Below are 9,961 nucleotides of genomic sequence, written 5' to 3'. Positions count from 1 at the left end.
TGCATTGTGCCAAGTGTAAAGTTTGGTGGAGGGGGGATTATGGTGTGGGGTTGTTTTTCAGGAGCTGGGCTTGGCCCCTTAGTTCCAGTGAAAGGAACTCTGAATGCTTCAGCATACCAAGACATTTTGGACAATTCCATGCTCCCAACTTTGTGGGAACAGTTTGGAGCTGGCCCCTTCCTCTTCCAACATGACTGTGCACCAGTGCACAAAGCAAGGTCCATAAAGACATGGATGACAGAGTCTGGTGTGGATGAACTTGACTGGCCTGCACAGAGTCCTGACCTCAACCCGATAGAACACCTTTGGGATGAATTAGAGCGGAGACTGAGAGCCAGGCCTTCTCGTCCAACATCAGTGTGCAACCTCACAAATGCGCTTCTGGAAGAATGGTCAAAAATTCCCATAAACACACTCCTAAACCTTGTGGACAGCCGTCCCAGAAGAGTTGAAGCTGTTCTAGCTGCAAAGGGTGGACCGATGTCATATTGAACCCTATGGATTAGGAACGGGATGTCACTTAAGCTCATATGTGAGTCAAGGCAGGTGAGCAAATACTTTTGGCAATATAGTGTATGTTAGAAGCTGGAATTTAAAGATGCTCCTTACAAAATCTTAACACTGAGTAACAGCTGGCTGTCTTTAATCAGGACATGTTCTTTACTTGCAAATTGATTACTGCAACAGTGTCTTCACAGGTTTGTCAAAATCAGCTGTAGCTGATCCAAAACACTGCTGCCTGTGTTCTCACTAGAACTAAGAAAGTAGAGCAAAAAGTAGAGCTCCTACCTCTATTTAAGGTGGTTATATCAAGTCATCAGACCTAGATCATCCTTGTTCTCTCTAGTCAGTTATGAGAGTGTTTTTAGATTTCCCTGGTGTTTCATGATTCCCTGAGCCTGACCTGTTCTGCCTCTCAACCATTGAGCCTGCCTGTTCCCATCTGAACGGTTTGCCTGAACTGTCTTTGGACTCCTGGACCTCTCAGCCTGCCTATTCCTATTCTGATCTGTTTGCCTGACCTGGCTTTGGACTCCTGCATGTTATTCAAGACTGCAGCATCTGGGACACTCTGGGCGACTCCTGCCGCTTCTTGTGGGCTGAATAGTGGGTCATCTGTTCTAAATCGTGACATGGAGCTTAGCTACCATGAGGGAGAAAGGCATGGAGGTGGGTTGAACCGTGGTCATCAGAGTCAAAATCAGACATAGCGCAACAACTGCTTGCAGTTTGGCTGAGTAGCAGGCTGAGTCGTGGATTTGAGCACCTTTTAAGATGGATGCTGATTGGGCTTCGTGGAGGTGTGGTTCAAAGCTGATTGGTCTTCATCAGAGGCAGGTAAACCTCTGCTGATGAGGTAATGAGTAAGTAATTTAGTTTCTTCTGTTGAACTTCGGCCTAGGCTTCATTTAACTGCATACAAACACATCTGTAGCATGGAAACAACACTAAACAATAAAATATATTTTTCTTAAGTGATTTGGTTTCTTCTATGCTTACAAAATTTTGGATATAGCTGTTTTAGGTTTTTTATACACATCATAATCAGTTAAAACATTAGCACATAGCAATATTTTCTTTAATTGGATAAGCCTATACAGTAAGGGATACATAATCTCTTACAAATTTGTTTTTGTTTTTATGCATTTCAAAGTAGAATATTGATTTTCGGTTTTGTTTTTCTCAGCAGTTTACAATATTTAAAGTGGATTTCCTGCTATTAAGCAATTGAAAAATCTGTCTTATAATATATGATATATATATATATATATATATATATATATATATATATATATATATATATATATATATATATATATATATATATATATATATACCAGGATAAATAGTGCACTAAATTGATAAAAGTATTCAGCAACTTTTCTTGACTCTTATATGAGTTTACATAACATCCCATTGCTAATCCATAGGAATTAAAAATGACCTTGGCCTATCCTCTGCTGCTAAACAGCTTAAATTCTTCTGGGAAGGAGTGTTTTTTTTTCCATAAATGCAAGTTACATACTGATGTTGGACAAGAAGGCCCTGCTCTCAGTGTCCCCTCTAAATCATCCCAAAGGTGTTCTATTGGATGGAGCACAGGACTCACTGCAGGCCAGTCAAGTTAATCCGTTCATCCGCACAAGACTCTTCCATCCATGTCTTTATGAACCTTTGTGCTCTGGTGAACAGCAATGTTAGAAGAGAAAGGGGCTAGCCCCAAACTGTTCCGACAAACTTGGGAACATGGAATTCTCCAAAATGTCTTGGTATACTGAAGTCTTCCTAATACCCCCTCCCGCATCCCTCACTCTTGGCACAATACAGTCAGAGAAGTACTGTTCTCCTGGCAACTGCCAAATTCTTCCAGATGGAGAACCAGAATTCATCAATTCCAAGAAAAATCTCTCCACAGCTCTGGAGTTGAGTTGTGCTTTAAAGTCTAATTTTTGTCATAAAGCGGGTCAGATGGACTCAGTATTCATGGTGAGACAGCCAGTAGGAAAGTTCCAAACGTTTATTAGAACAAACAGAACAGAAGCACGTTGCTGTGGATCTGTGGCTTGCGGCTGCTGTGGGAAGGGGGCCAGGCACTGCCCAATCACTGACACTCTGGTTTAACAGTTCAGTCCATCCTCTCAATGATAGGCAACGAGAGGTGGCCCTGAGCCATCCAGAGCGTCCCCCATGCAGCAACCCCAGTGAGCAGGCCGGACTCCGATCGTCCCTGTACCGGCTACCAAGAGTGCCTAGTGTACCTAGTGCAAGCTCTGTTTAAATGTTGCTGCTTGCATTGCTGCAACAAGCTTACTTTCTAAAAGAAGATTTGAATTTTTCCACTAAGCCAGACTCACCAGCAGTAGGTGAAAATGGGGACGAGCACCTAGGACGGCCTTACGTAAACATATCACCAGAATGATTGACAGTTAGGAGGACCGCTAATTTTGATGATCCACCTGAAAAAAAACAAAAACAAAAAAAACATCTTCCACTATATATTTCAGTTTGTTTGATTAATTTAGATTCAAATTCAGGTTGCCTATTTCAGATCGAATCCGTTTTGCTAATCAGATCTGTTCAATTGAGTTTGATTGAGATTATTTTAAGTGTTAAATGTTCTGATCAGTTTAGTTTAGTTTGATTCATTTAATTTGCTCTCAGCTTGTGTCTGTGAAATTCTGTTGGGTTCACTTTGAATTATTTCTGCTTCACTCATTTCAGATTAGATCAAGATTCAATTCAGTTCATTTTAGAACAAGAGTTAGACTTAGGGGGGGGGGGTGGCCAACCTTCAGTTCTATATCCAGCGTATTTGCAGGAATACACAATCCAGTTCAAATGCAATCAGTAACTGTAACTGGTAATTTACAGCCTCTGACTTACATTCCTAGCCACATCACTAAAGTTATCTAACTAACCTGTACTTCAAGAGAGGGTTGAAGCTTGTTTGATCATCACAAGTTTTCAGAATAAATATCGGGCATCTGCTATGTTGTTTAACTTTCTAAGATATTGTCAACCCTTCCTGTCGCCCGGTTAAAAAAAAAGATTTTAAAAAATTCAAAATATTTAGTTTTTATCTAGAGCATCAATATATTGAGAGCATCATCAACTCTTTAGCATCACCATATTATATTCTCTTGAAGAAGTCAGTTAAGAGCCAACTCAAAATAACATAGATCCAAATTTCTCTCTATAGCAGAAATGACATGTATTAGTGTTAATTATTCTACAATTAGTGTTCTTTTTCACAAGCCGTAAAGCAGCAGCCATCACAGTTTTGACACTGATGCACTCGGAAACGACCAAAACATCCTCCACACTGCCAATCACCCGGGCTCACTTCATTAGCAAATCCGTGGTCCTCAGACCCTCACCAGGAATGGTTCATCAAACATCTGAGCACCAAAACATCCCTAATTAGGTGTGCAACTCTTTGGATGAGTGGATATTTTTGGAGTCCTTTTCATTGAGCGTCAGGTTTCATCTGAGCAAGCTTTCTGACTTTAAAGAATGGGTGTCTCCTTACAGACTGAGTTTGAATCAAAAGGAAAGAATTTAATTAATATTTCAGGCTAGATTAATTAAGATCCTTATCCAGCCATGTTGATCTTCTGAACACCGGGTTTAAGTTTAAACTGCAGCTAAAAATACTGATTAAAAAAATCAATTAAAGATTATTTGAAAATTTAGTGGCATTCACAGTATTTTCTTAATGTGTTATTATATAAAACATGATTTAAGATATATCAAGTTTGCTATTTGACACTAAGCATGATTATTATCCCTGCTATGAGAGAACAACATTACTGAATATAAACAGCCTTTCAGCACAGCATATGCAATAAAAGACCTTTTGTTGTGATACAAAATGCTTTAAGAACAACAAACATGTTTTTCAAGCTGTTTTTTTTTTTCCTAAAATGTTTGGCTCTATTACATACAAAAGAATAGTCACTTATATTTGACAACATAACATTTATTTCCAGGCTTTAATATAATAAAAGAGGAAAAGAAGACAGGAAATGGTGGCAAAGCATAGCCAAGCATTCCCTAATTAGCGATTTTATGAAGCGCATAATCTGAGGCACAGCATGAAGCCTGGATCCAAAAGCTAAATGATTCTTAACTTTATTATAAGAAGAATTGGCAGTGGGAGATGTCACATTGTAAGTGTGCAAGTATAGCAATGCCAGAGCCATCAATAATTATTTAAATAACTGCATTAGAGCCACATTGGCATTGCAAATATTTGTATAGTTTCATATATATATATATATATATATATATATATATATATATATATATATATATATATATATATATATATATATACTGTATACCACATTTTGTCTCTATCCATATGTTCAGCATGTTTGGATAATGACGAGACAATGGTGATTATGGAAGCAGACAACCATGGGCAGTTAAATTACATGACTGTTGATGCAGTGAACAGGTAATTGCAACTCCATCTGGAGTGCTGATTAACAATAAGCTGCGAAGCTGGTAGATGTTAGGGTAGTTTTCAGTATTTTCCTATTTTTGCATATACTGAACTGGCAGTCAGCATCAAATTCTTATAATACAATATAATACCTGATGCTAGAAGGTTCTATTTGTTTTTATTTAGATACATAAACATAATGAAAGCCTGAGGTTTATTTTGAGGTGCAGGATTGTTATCAAACCAGGAGAATTGAGTTGCATTTCATTGAAAGACAAGTATAGAGTTATACGTTTAGACAATGTGAAGAAAATGTAAAAGCTACTATCAAAAAAAGTTATATTTCAGATATTGACCAGAAAATTTAGAGTATGCTCTGCTGCAGGCACAACACATTTCTGAATCAATCAATCAATGAGATAAGAAGTAAATTATAATATGACTAACAATTTGGCAATACACTCGTGAGTTTGTTAAACATTTAGTTCAATCTTGACTTTCTTTCTGCAACTTTTTAACATGGGTCAAACTTGAGAAGTTAAGTGGAACAATACATTTTTACCTAAATGTCTTATTGCTTTTTATTTACTTCAAACTAATTTTGCTGGCTTTTGCTTACAGTGTTGTTACTACAGTTTCATGCAAATTTCCCCAATATGGAATAATGTTATTTCTATCAGGGCTGCAACTAATGATTATTTTGCAAATCGATTCATCTGTAGCTTATTTTTTCGATTAATAATCGGGTAGCAAGTGAAAAGTAAAACTTTTCTGCTTGAGGAGTTCTGGATAGAGAATACTGACAGAAAAAAAAGATTTATATCTTAAATGCAAAATATTTATATATATTTTTTAGAACTTTGACATAATTGCTGCTCAAGGTGGGTTGCTCTGTTATTGAAGGCATGTTTTAGAGTCTCTAGACTCCAGTTCACGATTAATTGATTACTAAATTAGTTGATGATTATTTCAATAATTGATTAATCACGATTAATCTCATTAATTGTTTCAGCCCTAATTTCTATTCTATTCTATTTTTACAGCATCTGATCTATGCTAATCACCTCAATCTATTTCCTATGGCTCAAACTGTATCCTGGTAGGTTTTTTACCGTGCCAGATTCATTAAAATTTTGGATGACAGAATCAGCACTGCTCTGGGAAATGTTCCCAACCCAGGAGTTGCTTTTATAAACTAACACTAACTTCTTTGCAGCTATCTCTGCTGTGTTTGCTGGTCCCCATTATGCTTTTTATTAATGTTCAATAACAAAGCTCTGATGCCTTTGCGGAATATCTATGTTTTCTTCAAGGTTAAATCTCATGCAAATAGTAATTGCATGTATTTGAATGAGGTGACCCCTGAGGTCAAGAGGTTGCATTCAAATACATTTTGGGGACATAGGGGAAGAAGGGGGGGTAAATGCCAACTCCAGTTGAGTTTTTTATTTGTAAGAAATGTTGAAAACTATGTTTAATTCACAATTACCGCTACTTTGTGTTCCTACAAACTTTTAGAGAAACTCTTCTCTAAAAATGCCTCAACACCTTTCCAGGAGTCTTTGTCGATATGCCAGCTCGCATAAGCAAAAATCAGGATGCTTTGATTTAAGCCTGTTCTGTGGTTGCCATGTGCACTGAGAATATGCACAGGAAAATGATTTTGTGTTGATCTCATCGAATCCCAAAAGAACACACACAATAATATATATATGCTTATGGTGTAAAGCATTGTATCTTGTCTTTGTTGGAGCTTTGGCTAAATCTCCTCTCGCCTTACATTGTAATTCATTATTCATTTTTGAATAACAGCTTTAAATAAAAAAACATCCTCTGCATTATAGAGACATAAAGAATAAATAATCCTTCACTGACATGTCCCTTTTCATGTAAACATCAAACATATTTGCATTCAGTTTTTATTTACTCAGCCAGCATTCACGGAGCAAAATCAATATTTATTTGAGGTTATGCCTAAGGCAGCCTGGCACATGTAAGTCTGACGTTTGCTTTTTTTTTTTTTTGTTCAGTGTTTGGGCGTAAACCAACTCCTGTGGGAAACGGCTACCTCTTTATATACTTAGTAACCCTCTATTTGTGCTGGCCCTCTCTCTGCCTGCTGGTTGCTTTTTTGCAGTGCCATAAAGTTCTTACATATTGCCACAAAAAAATAATAATGACCTCAGTGATTTTTTTAGAATGATTTCAAACAGCAGAAATCCTGAAAGTCATGGCAGGTTTTTCTACTGTTTAACAGAAATCGAGGTTTGCTGCGGCTGGGATAAAAAAAAATTCTTTATCTTGAAGGTCACATTATAGGACTTTTACATGCATTGACTTGATATATAATGTTCCATATGCCATATATTCTGATTGATGGCTGGTGATAGACTTCCACTGAGCCATCAATTTATTTCTCAAACATTGGCTGGCAGTAAAATCGGTGTGTAGCCATTGAATTACAGCCCACCACCTGCAAACATGAGCCTGAATGCAGCAGCTTTTCCAACCGAAATGGGCCCCTTTCCTCTTGTTGCCTGGGTCAACTGCAAATCTCACATTCCCACAACGACAAAACCCACAATGCCAGGCCAGTCTTCAGTTTTACATCTGAAAGCATATTTAAACTTTTCACTCATTCACTTGCAGCCTCGTGAGCAGTGAGACTCTGAGGCCGGCCAAGATTAGCTTTTTGGCAGACAATGTGGTGAATTAAGGCCACACATGGCCCGTCTCTTATTCTCTCTGTGACCAAACACACTTCCAGGACCAGGAACCCTTGACCAGTCTTTTAACCCAGAAGAAGAAACTAGAAATAAGAGATGAGTATATAGCAGAGGATTTAGGTTTAAGAGGCTGACCCGACAATTAGAGGGCAGATGGTGTTCTCATTAACCTAATGTGTAGCAAGCATAGGTTGCAAAAAAACACTTTAAAAGGCTTAACAATGAACCTTTTTATTGTTTAGGAACCTAAAATCTAAATGTGTCTGAGTGCTGTGAATTAGGCAACTAATTTTAAAAGTATCTACGAACTTGTTCATCTTTCCCAAAAAGTCATTACAAATATATGGAGGTGATTTTCACAACATTTCTGTTGAGCGTTTTGTTGAAAAGGAAAAATATACCTTAAAAGGATGTTTCCATTCCTTAGGGAAACACATGTAAAAGATGATGAAATCATATGAATTATGTTCTCAGAAACACAAAAACATTTTAGTCACAATCTGGCCATTTTTACAACAATAAATAAAAGAACCGAGTGTTGAAGTACATTTGAATGATGCTCAATATGATGAAACTTGCGTTTTGAAATTGGCACAATGGGACCAACTGAAACAACAAAAAAAAACAAAAAAAAAAGAAACATATTTTGTTCTTTCAAATATGAGGATCAGCCAGTTTAGGGCTAAGTTTATAAGCCTTTGCTATACACCACTGACCAACAGGGGGACCCTGAGTGCCCTTCAATTCTGACACATTACATGTTTGATATATTATCAATAATTAAATTTGGATTAAAATACATTGATTTCTTTTTATATTAGCAAGCTGAAAAAAAGTTTTTGAAATTAGATATTAACACCATTATATTTACTTCAGATTCCAAGCAATTGCACTAACACAAATTCTGATAATTATGCTAATCATTGGTATAGGTTGTTGTCCTCAATGTAGGTATACAAAGTTTTTATTTAATTATGATTATAACACCACTGCATTACATACACTTTGTTCAAGTTCAAAGTCTTTCAAAAAAGTTACCAGACTAAAAATTAGACTTAGACCAACTTTATTGTCATTTTGTATACACGTTGTATACAAAATTAAATTTCGATGCATACAGCTTTTCAACAGTGAATGAGCAGCTTTCAACAGTGAAAGGAACATTTCAAATCTTAGACTTCAGCAGTTATCAGAAAAATATGGTACAAAATTCAGTAGAAACATTGAGCATTAGAAGTTTTGGAACCAGAGTTTTCTATGGCTGTATTAACAGCAAAGATGCTCTGTCACTCTTTCACATGTTGCTCTGGACTGCTGGTAAGCTGGCTTAAAAAAAAGCTGCTCTGTCCCTTAATGACAAGAAAGCCATTTAGGTCCAATAACACAGATATTCTTGCTGTAGAGAAAAGAAGGAGTTCCATATATAAGTACAACTTATTGTTTGCATTATTCTACTCAAAAAAGCATGATTTCTTGAGAAATTCTACATTTAAGTGGGTTCAAATTCTATTTCTAATTCTATTAGAACTTAGATAAGTGTTATTATCAATATAAGATTACTTTTACTGTAGTAGGAGTAATATTTACTTTTCTGTTTCAAAACTGTATATCCAAAAAGGGAGTAACCCCTTACACTTAACACTCAGTAATATTTTGACCAAAATTTTAATAATTCTTTAATTTTATTACATAACAAATTCCCATTTACTTTTAAAATATAATTTTAACATAAAGATATTAAATAAACCTTACAAGATAGATATTCATTAATTTAACATAGCTTATTGAATTAAAATAAATAAGGTTCAGGTATTTTGAATTAATAAAGTATACTGATTAAAATGAATACTAATGAGTGTATTTATTTATTTCTAAAACATAACGTTTATTTGTTTGAATTGCATAATAATTAGCTTTTTTCAAAACGGTATGTATTTGAAATAAATACACAAATTAGTATTAATTTTGAGTACATGTAGGTTATTATTACTAAAGTCATGAACCTGATTATTATACAATCAAAAAAAAAGTTTTATTATAAAAATGAATACGCACAATGTCAGTTTTATCTAATAGGCTTGTGTTAAAATATTCCAAAAAAAAGTAAATAGGAATTTGTTATGTAATAGATAAATATAAATCTTAAATTTACATGAATTATTTCTGGGAGTGTAATACAATTAGTTTTTTTTCATGAAATAAATTTGTTATCACATTAAAGTGAAAATTCTCAAATTGTGCTCAATGAGCCATTTTCCAAGTGTTCTGTGACTAGTTAGTGTTACAA

The sequence above is a fragment of the Cyprinodon tularosa genome, unplaced genomic scaffold (assembly GCF_016077235.1).
Source record: "Cyprinodon tularosa strain WSP-4 unplaced genomic scaffold, ASM1607723v1 ctg188, whole genome shotgun sequence".
NCBI classification, from domain to species: domain Eukaryota; kingdom Metazoa; phylum Chordata; class Actinopteri; order Cyprinodontiformes; family Cyprinodontidae; genus Cyprinodon; species Cyprinodon tularosa.
Note: the sequence above shows the minus strand (reverse complement) of the source record.